This window comes from Macaca mulatta, chromosome 10, assembly GCF_049350105.2.
Source record: "Macaca mulatta isolate MMU2019108-1 chromosome 10, T2T-MMU8v2.0, whole genome shotgun sequence".
NCBI lineage: Eukaryota > Metazoa > Chordata > Mammalia > Primates > Cercopithecidae > Macaca > Macaca mulatta.
Window position 1 is genome coordinate 82130975 of NC_133415.1, and position 15119 is coordinate 82146093.

Below are 15119 nucleotides of genomic sequence, written 5' to 3' on the forward strand. Positions count from 1 at the left end.
TTAGAAGTACCAAATCCCAGGCCTGGTCCCAAACCCTCTGATCTGGGGGTAGGGCCCAGCAATCTATGTTTGAGCAACCCTTCCAGGTGAATGCGTGCTCAGTTTTGAGAGCCACTGTGCAATTGTAAGTGCCAAAGGGAACCTTCTCCTCTGTCCTCTGAAGGTTTGCTGAAAACGAACTATAATAGACATATTAGTAGAAGAAAAAGGTATAAGAAATTGTATTTAACGAGGCCGGGCATGGTAGCTCATGCTTGTAATTCCAGCACTTTGGGAGGCCAAGGTGGGAGGATCACTTGAAGCCAAAAGTTTGAGACTACCCTGGGTAACAAAACAAGATTCTGTCTCTACAAAAATTTTTTTAAAAAATTAGCCAGGCATGGTGATGTGCATCTGTAGTCCCAGCTACTTGGTAATCAGAGGCAGGAGGATCACTTGAACCCAGGAGTTTGGGGCTGCAGTGAGCTATGACTGTGCCACTGTGCTCCAGCCCAGGCAACAGAAGAACACCTTGTCTCTCAAAAACAATAATAATAATAAAATAAACTATTTAATGTGAGTAACACAGGGGAATTGCAGGAGAATGATTACCCAATAACCCAATGAGGTCCAGCTACTTATATACCCTTCTTCATCAGGGAAGGGGAAATGGGAGGCATAGGAGTAACTGATTTTTTAGGGGAAATGTAACGAGCCTAAAGAACAACTGCCTGAGGCAAAATTCTTCTGACCTCTGGGGGAGGCGGTGGGAAGGTGAGGGGCAGAACTTCGCTGTAACAAAGATTGTCTTACTATGCAGATAAAGCTTCCCAGGTAATCTCTAGGAGCTGCTCTCAGAAAAAATAGATGAAAGTCTGTCTGAACGTGGTGACTACATCTAGTCTCCTTTCCAGTGGTTAATCTTTCCTGGATATTTGATGAGATTCCTAGGGAGGCGGAGTTTTAAGAAATTGCATTTCTCCTGGAGAGAAGCTTTCTTAGGTGATAAGAAAATTCCAGAGAGAGCCCCTCCTGGTGCTGTGGGAAAGTAAGAGGATCAGAGAGACAGGGAGGTAGGGGAAGGTCAGAGATTGACCTTGAAACCACTTCTTCAGTTCGGCACATCAAAGTGCCAGATTCTGGGGTATTGTTTTCTGAGCCTGAACACAACCCTATTGCATCTTTTCTTGAAATTTTGAAAAAAAAGTATATGTATGTACAAAAAAGTCTGATGGATTGGTTATTAAAATATTAACAGTGTCACTTCTGGATGGTGGGGTTCTGGGTGAGAGAGAGATATATATATATAGTTTTATATATATATATTGTTTTATAAACAATATACATATGTATTGTTTTATAAACAATATACATATGTATTGTTTTATAAACAATATACATATATATATATAGTTTTATAATTCCAAAAGGTACATAATGAACTTCTGTGACCAAGGTAAAAGAAAAAAAATATATTTTCTTTAAAAAAAAAAAAAAAAAGAAGAAGGGGCCAGGCAAGGAGGCTCACGCCTGTTATCCCAGTACTTTCTGGGAGGCCGAGGTGGGTGAATCACTTGAGGTCAGGAGTTCAAGACCAGCCTGACCAACATGGTGAAACCCTGTCTCTATTAAAAATATAAAATTTAGCCAGGTGTGGTGGCACAGGCTTATAATCCCAGCTACTTGGGAGGCTGAGGTGGGAGGATAGCTTGAACTGGGGATGCAGAGATTACAGTGAGCTGAGATCCCACCACTGTACTCCAGCCTGGGACACACAGTGAGGCTCCGTCTCAAAACAGAAAAAAAGGAACTCTGCTTCAAAACTCAGTGAGATGGTATATATTTTGGGTAGAAGGGAAGTAGAGAAGAAAATGATTCCCTAAATCATATAGCAACTCCAGCAGTGCTTCTCCAGTGTGAATGAATCACAGGGGGTCTTGTGAAAATGCAGACTCAGTGGGACTTGCGGCTAAGATGCTGCATTCCCAGCCAGCTCCCAGAGGATGCTGACGATGCTGGCCTGGGGTCCACACTTTAAGAAACAAGAGACCAGCGAGATGGAGGCTCTTAAGTTCCAGAATGTAAGCTTCATGAGGGGCCCAGTCCTATGATGTATTTCCAGTGCTGAGAACAGAGCAAAGAATAGTTATCTAATAAATATATGGAGGTGCTGCAAGCCTCCTCATTCCTGGAGACCCAGAAATGGGGGCTCTGGTCGTGGTTCTGCATCTGCTGCCAGCAATACCTTTGGCAAGCTGTGGCCTCCCTGTGATGACAACTGTCATTGGGCAGGGTGACAACTCTGGGCCCTTCTTTTCTATGACCCAATATGCAAGACCGGTTCAACCTGGGCCAGAGCTACCCGACATGTGAGCCTTGCACCAAACAAAAAGTACCAGACCTGGTAACACAGGTGTTCTGAGAAGCCCAAAGAAAGGAACTAGAGATGAAGAAATATCTAAGTTGAGGTTTCCGTAGAAACATTAACTCATCTGCATAGGCTGCGTGTTGCATTTGGATTACAGGCTAGGCTCGTAAGCCTGAAATAAATTATATACTCTTCATATTATTCAACACTGTACTGTATAATAATTTAAATTATACAGTTATAGGCCTCAGTCCAAGTTATAACAAATTATACCAGTGTATAATTACCCTGCACTGCACCATATAATAATAAATTAGACACCTACAAACCTAAGTTGTGATTCCAGAAAGAGATAGTAGAATGAATGAGGTAGTAGAATGAAGTGATTTTTATATCTCAAATATTGCATGATATATGCTAAAAGTATTCATTATTTTTATGAAATTCAAATGTGATTGGGGGTCCTATATTTTTATTTGTTAAATCTGTCTAGTCTAGATGGAGGGGAACAGGTCACTTCCCAAATAGAATTGATCCATTCCTCTGATCAGTCAGACAAGCCTGGAGCCTGAGAATGAAGAGTTTGATTCCTTATTCCTTCCTTCCTTCATCCCTCCCTTCCTTCCTTCCTACCCTTCCTCCCTCTTTTCCTTCCTTCCTTCCCTTCTTCCTCTCTTTTTCCTTCTTCCATCCCTCCCTCCCTTCTTTCCTTCCTTTCCCCTTCCTTCTGTCTTCCTTCCTTCCCTTCTTCCTTCCTTCCCTTCATCTTCTCTTCTTCCTTCCTCCCTCCCTCCCGTCTTCCTTCCCTCCCTTCCTTCTTCCTTCCCTCCCTTCCTTCTTCCTTCCCTCCCTTTCTTCCTTCCTTCCCTCCCTCTCTTTTCCTTCCTTCCTTTCTTTCCTTCCTTCCTTCTTTCCTTCCTTCCCTCCCTCCCCTCTTCTTCCTTCTTCTCTCTCTCCCCTTCCCTCCCTTCTTCTTTTCCTTCCTTCCTTCCTTTCCCTCTTCTTCCTTCCTCCCTCCCTTTCTGTCTCCCTCCCTCCCTCTCTCTCCCTTCCTTCCTTCTTCTTTTCCTTCCTTCCTTCCTTCTTTCCTCCCTCCCTCCCTCCCTCTCCCATATTTGAGTGCCTCCCTGGTTTTTGGTATAGACTTGACCATGGGAGCCTGAGCTGACTGGAAGGAATCCCCATCCTTGTGGGTTCCCAGGCTGTGGGGCGAAGAGCATGTAAACTGAAAATGAAACACAGTGTAACAACAGCTGCTGTGGAAAGAGTAAATTAATCACAGCGGCCTTGGTATCAGGTGTCTACCAGGTAGCAGGCATCAGCACAGGTGTTAACTCCTCACGCCCTGGGGGTGGGTGTCATCGTCTCCATTTGACAGGTGAAGTGAGCAGAGCTCACACAAAGTGTGACTCGCCAAAGGTCACACAACTATTAGAGAAATGGTGGATGGGAATTTTCACCCAGGACTGTCTATCTGATGGTTAGATTTCTCTAAGGGTGCTACTCAGTCAAGTCAGCTTGGAAAACAAAAATCAAGTGTAATGAAAAGTACCCCCGGCAAATCCTCAGAGACACGAGGTTGGGCACTGATATTTTGTCTGCTAGTGAGTCCAGCACAGTTAGGGTTCCCTGCAGCCCTGGAGCTTCCACAGAGGGTACTGGCTGGGGTAATATTAGATCATAATATAATCTAATGTTGGCGTATATTAGGAGCTACTGTGGGCACTTCACAGGTGTTAAGCTCATTTTATCCTCTCAACAACCTTGTGAGGTTGGTACTTTTCTTATGCCCACTTTACAGATGAGGAGCCCCAGGCACAGAGGAGTTAGCAACCTGTTCAGGGTTATACAGCCAGGAAAACTGAGGCCCTGTGAGGTTTGTCAGCCTGTCCCATCCCACGCAGTTCCCCAAGACTCTTCCATGCTGACCAAGCACTTACCTAAATACCCTTATTCTCATGTCTGGCTGATGGAAGCGGCTCAGTCTGGCAGGTCTCTCTGGAAGGGCATCTACTGGGGGACAGAGAAAATACAGGATATCTATGCCCAGTTCCATTTGAACTTCAGACAAACAGCAAGTGATTTTTATATCTCAAATATTGCATGATATATGCTAAAAGTATTCATTATTTTTATGAAATTCAAATGTGATTGGGGGTCCTATATTTTTATTTGTTAAATCTGTCTAGTCTAGATGGAGGGGAACAGGTCACTTCCCAAATAGAATTGAAACCCCTGTGCCTTAGTCAGCATCCCATCAGAGAATTAGAGATGCTGAGCCTCTAGGAGTCATCTAGAACAAGGGATTCTACCTCTAGTGTGGACTTGGAAGGCCCATGGATCAGCTGGACCAGCAGTCGGAAGGAAGAGCTGCCACAGATAAGAGTAAGGACAAACAAGAACATGTGTCTGTCTGCCACCCCCACCCAGGTCGCTGCCGCAGTGACCTGCAGGAGAACCCGCCACCTTCCCTCCGAGAGGCTTTGTAACCATGGTTACAAAGGAAGGGCCCTGGGGAATATGGAATCTGCACCTCAGTTCTGCCCTGGTCTGTAACTTTGGGTAAGTTACTAATAGTAGTCAACTTCTCCATGCCTTGGTGTCCTCACACATTAAATGTATACAAAAATTCACACCTCCCTTAGAGAGTTGCGGAGAAGATCCAGTGGGAATGAGCCCAGGCTGGCAGCTGACATTCCCTAAGCAGTCAATTAATAATAGTTGCTAGCAGTGTCAAAGAGTTGCTATCCATTTATTTTGCTACAAAAAAAAAAAGTCACTTGTTTTAAAAGACAAGATAGGCTGTGTACAATGGCTCATGCCTGTAATCCCAGCGCTTTGGGGAGCCAAGATGGCTGGACCACTTGAGGTCAGGAGTTCGAGACCAGCCTGGCCAACATGGCAAAACCCCGTCTCTACTAAAAATACAAAAATTAGCCAGGTGTGCTGGTGTGCACCTGTAATCCCAGCTATTGGGAGGTTGAGGTGGGAGAATCGCTTGAACTGGGGGGGCAGAGGTTGCTGTGAGCCGAGATCATGACACTGCACTCCAGCCTGGGTGACAGAGTGAGACTCTGTCTCAAAAAAACAAAACAAAAACAAAAGACAAGATATTAAGAAGTAGTATGTTTCAAAATCCTCTCTTGATTAAGTAACTCACCAGGTAAGTCTTGGAAAGATAACATAAACCACCTTCAAAAGCACCTCCAAATGCCAAAGTGAAAATCAGATACTGCACACAAGCTAGTTACGAATCTCTGAAATCTTAGCGACTCTTCCCCCAAATAAATGGAACGAATAAGCGCTAAGTGATGGGAAAATAACAAAATTCTGCTTCAGCACTGTTGCAGATGCAGTGACTGCTGATTAAAAGAAAATACTTCCTTTAAAAAGGCCACTTATGAAAAGGAAACTCTGGTAGCAAAAGCTGGCATGGAATGGGGGTCAGGCAGCAGGTGGTGGCCACAACCAGGGGGCATTGATCAGATGTGAGATGGCGAAGGCCAGTGGGGCTCCAGAGGGGCTGAAGGGCAGAGGACCCAGAGGACAGCGGCTCCCTTCCTTCCCGCCGCTCAAAGAGTGATGGGGAGAAGGGTTTCCTGTAACCTCAGGGCTTGTTTTCACCACTTGTTTTTATGGCCTTCTCAATGCCCTGGCTTGTTTTCAGGGCTGAAAGGGGGGGGGGGAAGCCAATTCCTTGTGTTTGGAAGAATAGGGGTAAATTGGCCCTCTTCGGGGTGTTGGAAGCCTCTCTCTGCCTCCTGCTGGAAAAAGAGGCCCCTGGGCAGTCTTTTTAGCCACTTAGCCTGGTTCTGAGGTTTTCTTCTTAACTTATAATTCCAGATTGCAGCAAGAAATACAAATGCATTGGAGACCGGGTCTGTGCCAGAGGTGGAGGGGTTGGGCAGAGTGTTCCCAGGAGCACAGCAGGAGGAGAAAGTTCCAGGGTAGAAACTGGAACTCCTGCATGCTGGACACAAGTGGAATGGAGGCAATGTGGCCATCTGGATGTGATAAAAACAAAACAAAACAAAGCAAAAAAACATTCACGCCTTCGATCCAAGCATCTCACATCTGGGGATATCTATGCAATAATGTTTAAGACAAAATTGTTGCAAGTAGGGAAAAAATAGAAACAGTCCAGCTCTCCATCAATAGGGAATTCGTTAATTAAATTATTATGGTGATGCCTGTCAGTGGCAACTTGTTTCTTCTTTTCCTTCAACTCTGTCTTCCCCATCAGCTGGTCCTGTGGGCTCTGCCACTGAGGCAAGTTCCAGGCTGGAGGCTGCATCCTAGTCCCTGCCACCATTGCCTTTTGCCAGTGCCTCTGAATCCTGACAAATAGCCTGACAAATTTCCTGGTTCCTCCATTGATGCCTCTCCAATCCATTCCTACACAGCTGCAGGACCCCCGGGTTCAGGGACTTCACACGTCTCTCAGGATAAAATCCACAGGCACTGTCTCATTGGGCCCTGGCCTGACTCTCCAACCTGGTTTCAAAAATGCTCATTCTCTACTTCCAGTTGAATCACACTTGAGCTTAGTCCAGCCTCCTAGCCTTTGCCCTGGCTGCTTCCTCTGCCTGGACTGCTCCATGCTCCTTCCTTCTCTTCCTTCCGGTGGCAGTAAAATGACATATCCCTGGGGACTTCACACACTGTCTGTAAATTGTTTTCCCTCTCCCAACCAGTGTCTCTCTAACACTTTGTCCATCTTTTCTTTTTCCTTTTTTTTTTTTGAGACAGAGTCTCACTCTGTCACCCAGGCTGGAGTGCGGTGGTGAGATCTCGGCTCACTGCAAACTGCCTCCCAGGTTTAAACAATCCTTGTGCCTCAGCCTCCGGAGTAGCTGGGATTACAGGCATGCACCACCACATCCAGCTTTTTTTTTTTTTTTTTTTTTTTTTGTATTTTTAGTAGAGACAGATTTTCTCTACTAAAACCCTAGGCTGGTCTTGAATGCCTGGCCTCAAATGATCTGCCTGCCTCGGGATCCCAAAGTGCTCGGATTGCAGGCATGAGCCACAGTGCCTGGCCCCATCTTATTTTCTTCATAGCACTCAGTGTTAGGTGAAATGCTCTCAAGTATTTATTCATGCATTTGTCAATTATCCCTCCCACGAGAACTCAGAGCAAGGACTGAGTGTGTTGTGTGCCCTTGCCTGGTGTACAGGAGCTGCCCGCTCTACACGTTTGGTGAATGAGTGAATGAATGAATGAATGAATGAATGAATATAAGAATGTTATGAAGCTGCTTGAAAGAATGAGGTAGACCTGTATGTCTTACTTGGAAAGGTGCCTTAAATGTATGGATGTAAATTCACTTATGAAAACCCAGAAATTAATCAAGTCTATGGAATTAGAATAGTGATGAGTTTCTGAGGGCTCACTATCATCTGGGCACAGTTTTAACCACTTTTACATTTATTGTCTTGTCTCATTTGGTCTTCACAGCAACCTTCTGGGATAGGTACAGTTTTTGGCACCGTTCTACAGAGGAGGACACTGACACAGAGAGGTTAAGAAACTTGCTTAAGGTCACACAGCCAGGAAATGGAGGAGCCAGGAAATGAATTTATAGGCTCTGACTTCCGAAAGAACATTCACTAAGTGGTGTAGAGTGTTTATTTCAGGGGATGGAAAGGGGCTGAGGTGAGATTCTGGAGGCCGTGGGATATTAGGGGAGAGGCCCAGACGCTAGTTCTATTCCTGCAGTACTGTGCGATCTTGGGCAAGTCATCTGCTTCTCTGTGCTCACCTGGGAACCAGAGGCGATGGTGCAGGGCCACCGAGAGAAGTAAATTGGATAACATACCCACAGCGCCCAGCTCGGGGCCCTCCATCTGCCAACGATGGGAATGTTTGGTGGAGCAGGTCTGCCCTTCAAGGCCTGAAAGCCCCGTCCCGGTTCCTTGAGCCAGGGCCACAGAGAGGTGGGGAGAGGGCCTCAGGGCCTGGTTGCTTGGCTGGAGGCAGAGTCCTCCCTCAGGGCCTCGGCTCTCCCAGCTGTCGCACGCCCTGCTGCCTCCCCTGCTCTGGACCGCGACTGTATGGGCTGCACTACTGCACCAGCGGAATGCGCAGGGGTCATTTTTGGAAGCGCTCAGCTCCAGGCGCAAGGTGCCAAGAGCAGGGCGGATGACTTCAAAGGACCTTTGCAGCCTGTCCTGAAAGATGAGCCCTTGCAACTCGCCGTGCCCCCGCAGAACACACAGCTTGAAAGGGAAATCGAGCTCGGAGCAGGTGGCTCAGGAATTTGGTGCACGCTGGGGAGGCAGCTCATTTGGGCACAAATACGTGAGGAGGGCGTGGCTTCCTCACACTCCCGGTTAGTATCGCGCATTTCGGTCCGGAGTAAACTCGCTTTCTGAGCTTTCATCGCTGGCCGCATTTCGCATTTATTTTTCTGATTATTTCATGATCCCTTTCCTACCCGACAAGGGCCTGGGATTTGTAGGTTGCTCTCTGTGTCTACAGTTCGACCTGCAGTAGAGGCTGAGTAAATATTTCCCCAGTGAATGAATGCATTTTCCTCTTCCACCAGTTACATCACGTTGGAAAGGCACCTGGATTTAATCCTGCCTCTAGTAATAACCAGTTGGGAATCTTGGACTTCGCTGTTCAGCTATAGGCTCAAAATCTGCCTCCATTTGAACCCAGGCCCTGCCTCTTACTAACTGCGTCACTTTAGAAAGTTGCCAAACTTCTCTGTGTTTCAATGTCCTCATCTGGGCAATGGGGCACTCAGTGTCTATGTCACAGATTGGAGTGAGGGATAAAGGGCTTAACACATAGGAAGCACAACTAGGACGGCACATAGTAAGGTCTAGATAAATATTAACACGTATTATTTGATTATTATTTATTTTAATATCAACTTTATTAAAGTATTAACTTACAAACAATAAAACGTACTCATTTGTAAGTATACAGTTTGATGAGTTGTGACTGATATATACACCCATGTAAGCACCACCTCAATCAAGATAAGCATTTCCAGTTCCCCAAAAGTTCCATTTGTCCCTTTTAGTCAATTGCTTCCCTTTCACCAGCACCTGAGAGATGAGTTTTGCCGGTTCTCGAACTTTCCATGAGGCTGGGAATGGTGGTTCACGCCTCTAATCCCAGCACTTTGGGAGATGGAGGCAGGAGGATCACTTGAGCCCAGGAATTCAAGACTAGACTGGGCAACATAGGGAGACTCCGTCTCTACAAAATTTTTTTAAAAAGAATTAGCTGGACTTGTTGGCATGCATCTGTAGTCCCAGCTACTTGGCGGCTGAGGCAGGAAGATCACTTGAGCCCAGGAGTTTGAAACCAGTCTGGGCAACATAGGAAAACCTTGTCTCTACAAAAATAATAATAATAATAATAAATAAATAAATAAAAAATTAACCAGGCATAATGCAGTGCACTAACACTTATTCCACACTCAAGAAATGCTGTTTCCTACCTCCTCTCCCTTCTTCCCCTTAAAGGGGTCCTTCCAAGGGTGTTGGGAGGCAGGAGTCTAAAGGTCAAGGGCACTGTGGAGTGGATGGGGGAGAAACCACTGAGTTTATAAAGCAGGTTGTTATTTTTTCATTCTTTGCCTCGTGTCCTTTCCCCTACTTCCCTCTTTTGAGGATAATTAAAATGCAAGCTGGCACTCCCTTGGAGGAGACAGCTGAAGATTTAATTGCCCCAAGAAAAATTTTCCAGCAAAAGGTCCTGTGGTAATGGCAGCTCTCGGCCTGGCTGCCCAAGTGCCTTTGCATCTGGCACAAAACATTAGTGGTAATGCATTAATCTGCATGTGCACAGGGTCCATTTACTGGCATGGGGGGAGCCATGGCAGAATCAAGCCCACAGCCTTAGTCAGGCTGTAGCCTTCTTGCCATTAAACTCTCACCCGACCTCATTCTAGAGACAGGTCTGTGGCCCAGATCCATGCGACCGGCTGCCGCACCATCTGACCTTGCCCGGAGAGGGCCTGCGGGGGCAGAAGGCCCAGGTTGGTAGAAACGGCACCTTCTACCATGAGGGCTTGGCCTGTTGTCACTGAAGCAGAGCCAGGAGGACAAGTCTGTTGAGAGGCTGAGCCCTGCCAGCTCCCAAAGTTGAGCCACTGACCAGCCACACTAGGGTTGTGCAATTTGAGAGTAGACAGATTTTTTGCAATCTTTTATCCTGTTTTCTAAGTATAGCCCCAGTTTCTCTAGAAGAGGAACCAAAGGCTCAGACAAGGGTCATTGGCTTCTTGCCTGTTGGGGATCGTGCGTCATTTTTTTAAAAAGGTGATTGCCCTGAACCCAGGATCATGATGAAAGGCAGAGAAACTCAGTGGGAAAAGTCAGATGTACTGAGGTTTGCTTCTAGTTCCAAACCTGCCAGCCAGGGACTCTCAGTTCTCCTAAGATGCCAAGCAGACTCCAACTTTTATGCTCTTCTTTCTCCCCTTTTGCTCTCTTCCCTCCCTCCCTCTCCGCCTTCCTTTCTTCCTTCCCACCCATCCACCCATCCATGCTCTCCTGCATCAATCCAGCCACCCATTCAACCTCCCTCCTTCCCATCCATCTATCCTCTCGTCCTCCTTCTTCTCATCACTCCATACATCCTCCCGTTCCTCTAATATTTGTTGGGTGCCTCCTATGGGCTTAGCATAAGAGTTACATTGATGAGTGCAGCAACTACGGCAGTAGAGGAGAGGGATATTAATCACATAATCACAGGACCAATTTATAGTTACAAATCGTGATGAGGGCTACAAAGAAGTGCTGGACATGGTTACTATGGAAGTGTTTGACAAGGGAACTTAGCCCAGCCTCTGGATTGGAGGACCAGCAGGAAAGATCCAGGGAGTGTTGTAGGCAGAGGGAGTAGCTCATGCAGGGGTCCCGTGGTTCATTTTAGAAACTGGCAGGAGGCTGGTGTTGCCAGTGCAGGGAGTGATGGAGAGAGTGGTGTGAATCGGGCTGGAGAGCTCAGTAGGGGCCAGTGCACACAGGGAAGGCTGGTCTCTGCCAGGCGCTGGCTCCTTGGAACTCCTTTGCACTGGCTCCTTTGCACTGATCTGGCTTCTTACTTATTTTTTAGATCTCAGTTCAGGGATTTCCTCTTCAAGAAGTCTTTTCTGCCCTGTGCAGGCTGAATGAAGCCAGTATACTTTCCTTTAATAAGACAGAGTATCCCAAATTTGGAAATAAGGCAAAACAAGACAGTGCTTCATTTTGTTGCCATACTGGGGCATGGTTTAAAAGCCCCACTGAAGGATTAGTTAGTTCTGTAGAAGAATATACCTGAGTTTGTCTTTCGTATTTGATTAAGGCCCAGATTGGGGCTAATTTGCAGACTTCTGTCTGGCGGGGGTGCAAATGGCTTCTGTCTGGCAGAAAAAAATAGCTCCAAAGATATGGCCTTGTTGCCTTGTAGAACATTAACCTGATTGATCTCTAACTTGAAAATGTTATTCTCACCTTCCTTTTTCAAAGCCTCTAAATGCCCATTTACTCTTGGAACCAGCTCTTGCCCCCCTGCTGGCTCACTCATTAGTGTGTTAATTCTGCACTTGTATGTCATGTTTGTCACGCCCTTCTCAGCAGCACTCATCCCGGCACTGGGATTGCCAGTGGCTCGGGCTCCCTCATATATGAGCTCATATGGGTGTGGTCCATTTTTGGTCAACATTGTGTCCTCAGAATTTTGCACAGGGCCAGGTTCCAATAGGAGCTTGAGAAATAATTACTGGTTGAAAGATCTTGAACTTATTCACTCTCCACCTCTCTGAGCCTCAATTTTCTTCTCTGTGAAATTGACATTCCATTTGTAAAGAATGTGAAGTTTCCATGAAATAAAGAATTCGAGTGTCCAGAGTCCAGTGTGGCACACGGTGGGCTTTAGTCTCCCTTATCCTAGGGGCTGAATCCCAAAGGTAGAATGTGAAGTTCTGGTTTCAGAGCTCATGTCTGGTCGAGAGGACACCAAGTCACTGGAGGAATGACTCATGTTGGGGTTAGGGAAGTCAAAGGAGTTGCTATCTAGTATTTCTCGGGAGAGGAAGATCAGCCTGGCCAGGGAGTCCAGTAGGGGCTGGGGAGGAGCAGGAAATGTTCTTGAACAGGTCAGGTGGTGGCGTAAGGCAGAGGACTCCAAAACCCAAGCTGGGGTGTTGGACCCCATCCTCCAAAGGTTGGTAAGAGAGACCTATCTCAGGCTAATGAGAAAGAGAGGGACTTGATAAAATTATTTGTCAGAAGACCCACCATTGCAGAGCTGCTGTAATAACCTGGCCTGACATGTGAGTGTGTGGGTGTCAACGTGAGTGTGAATGTGAGCGTGTGTTTGTGTGCATATGTCGACTGCTGTCTGCACCACACTGCTGCAAAGAGTCTTAAATCTACTTTCTCATGGAACCCTCGCCAGAACCCTAGGAGGTGAAGGCTGCTACTATCCCTGTTTCACAGATGACAAAGCAGAGGCTCAGTGGTGAATCTGTTTGCCCAAGGTCACAGGGCAAGGACTCCGGGGTGAGGTTGTATCCAATTCCCATGAGTGGAGGAGGAGGAAAAGTGATGGAGGGAATTTCAGGAGATGAAGTGATGACAGATAATGGCTTACCCTTGTAGGCATCCTTAATCTTTGTGCTGTTTGACATCTTTTCTTTCACTGTTTTGTGTGCTATTTTGATCACAGGGATGTTCATCTTTCAAATGAACTCAGCGACACTCCTTGGGCCTCTCACTGGGGCCAGGCCCTGGGCTGGGTTCAGGGACCAAAGATAAGGTGTTGACACTAACTTTGAAAAACAGATTGGGGCAGGCATCAAAGGTTGAGGGGGGCAGGGCAGGGGCATCCATTTTTTAAAAAGTTCAAGGTATAACTTATATACAGGGAAATGCACCCATCTTAAATGTGCAGCTGGGAGAGTTTTTACTTATGCAACCCCCAGATAACCATGACTCGGGAAGATATAGAGCATGTGCCACCCCAGGCTTCTCCTTGTCCTCCCTCCAAGGGCAGCCACTCTTCTGATCTCTGTTGCCAAGGTTTTGCCTGTTTTTGAACATCAGGAGCACGTCTTCTTAAAAAGCATCTTCAATGTCATGATCTTGTATTCAGAAAAGAAACCAAGAACCTGGTCAGGCACAGTGAAGAGGGTGGTGAAGCGGGTGGTGTCGGGGATCCCAGCAGTGGCAGGTTCAAGGGTGCCTTGGCTGGCTGGTGAGCAGGCAGGTAGCCATACCACCCTGACGTTCTAACACTTTGGTGGTGAGATGATGTGGTGTTTTCTGGCTACTGACAGCGTCCAGTGTATCCTGAACATTATCTATGCTCCCCACTTTCTCTCCAGCAGCCCCAATCCCCATTATATGCCCATTCAGTGCTGGACTGGACCATACCCACAGTGACGTCGCTTCCTGGATGGTGACCTTGGAGCAAAATGCTTAATCTCTGTGTTTCCATTTCTTTCTTAAATGGGGGATAATCATAGTACTTAACTCATAGGTGTGTCAAGAGAATAAAGTGAATTAATTTTAATAAATACCTGCCCAGAGTTTAGGAGAGTGTCTAATATGTAGTATGTGCTTATGCCAAAATTCAATAAACTTTCATCAAAACTTGGCTGTTGGAAATGTGCTAGAAGACGCATGGGTTTTTACAATTGGGCATTCGAATCTTGGGGTTGGGGGTCGGTGGAGATTTTCCTGATTATCACGTAAAATGGGCAGAGGCTTCAGGCGGAAGGCAGAGGACTCTGGCCTGGTCCTCATGGAGGGAGTCTTAACATTCTCCTTTGCACCAGGAGGAACCCCAAGGAGGTGCCTGATAAATGCCAAACGTTGACTGATTTCCTGGCGGGCTGGACAAGGGCCACTTAGCTCCCATCAACTTTCATTTTGCTTGCCAACCTCCAGCCCTGGAGATTTGGCTGTGAAGAAGCAAGGCCCAGGTGCTGCCTAAAATACACCCCCCAAGTCTCCTTGCCCGGACACGCAGTCCATCATCCCCCACCTTCCCTGAGAATGGAAGGCATTTCCCCACCCACTCGGCCTGGATTCATGCCTTGAACACCCCATTCCTGCAAGCAGTGCACATATTTCATGGGTTGCTCCCAGAGGGAGGTGGAAAGCTGAACTCAGGCCACAGGCCAGGAAACTGCTGAGCTGTCTGTTACAGCCAAAGTCCTGGCCTGAGAGAAGGGTGACCTCTCTGAGCCCTGCAGGCAGCTCCTTGTTTCAGGTGGTCTCTGATCACATGGACCAGGCCAAGGGTGTAGAGATGATCCCCAGTGGGCTTGTGGATCTGAGTTCAAGTCTCAACTTGACTAAAGACTCATTGCGTGAGACTGGTCATGTCACATGCACTGCCAGAACCTTATCTTTCGTTCTTTGCAAAATGGGCACAACCAGAGCGATCTGATAGTCATGAGAATTAAATGAGGCAGTAAGTACAGTGTGGGGAAGAGTCAGATTCCCTGGCTTCAAACTGCTCTGCCATAGGACATTGGAGAAATGACTTCTCCGTGTCTTAGTTTCCTCATCTGTAAAGCACAGAGAACAAGAGTTCCTCCCTCATGTGGTAGTTGGGAGAATGAAATGGGTTATAGCTGTGAAGCACTTGGCACCACACTTGTCATAGCTGTTATTAGCTATCATAGTGGTTAATTTTGCAGTCAGTGCTCAATACATGATGTACTGATTATTAACCCAGTGGCTAAGCATCAGGCACTGCAGTCATCCAGTTGGAATTGGAGGCTCAGTAACATCGCTCATTAGCTCTGTGACCTTG

At 46.7% G+C, this 15119-nt stretch overlaps 1 long non-coding RNA gene across 1 annotated transcript in view; it reads right to left on the reverse strand.

Moving 5' to 3' along the window:
- The window catches only part of LOC107000450 (uncharacterized), a 60350-nt gene extending 51741 nt beyond the window's left edge, over positions 1-8609 (reverse strand). Inside the window, exons 1-2 of the long non-coding RNA XR_013399769.1 lie at positions 8167-8609; positions 4288-4357 (exon numbers count right to left, since the gene is read on the reverse strand). This is a non-coding gene — a long non-coding RNA (uncharacterized LOC107000450). The remainder of the gene's footprint in view (positions 1-4287; positions 4358-8166) is intronic.
- Between the last annotated feature and the right edge of the window lie 6510 nt (positions 8610-15119).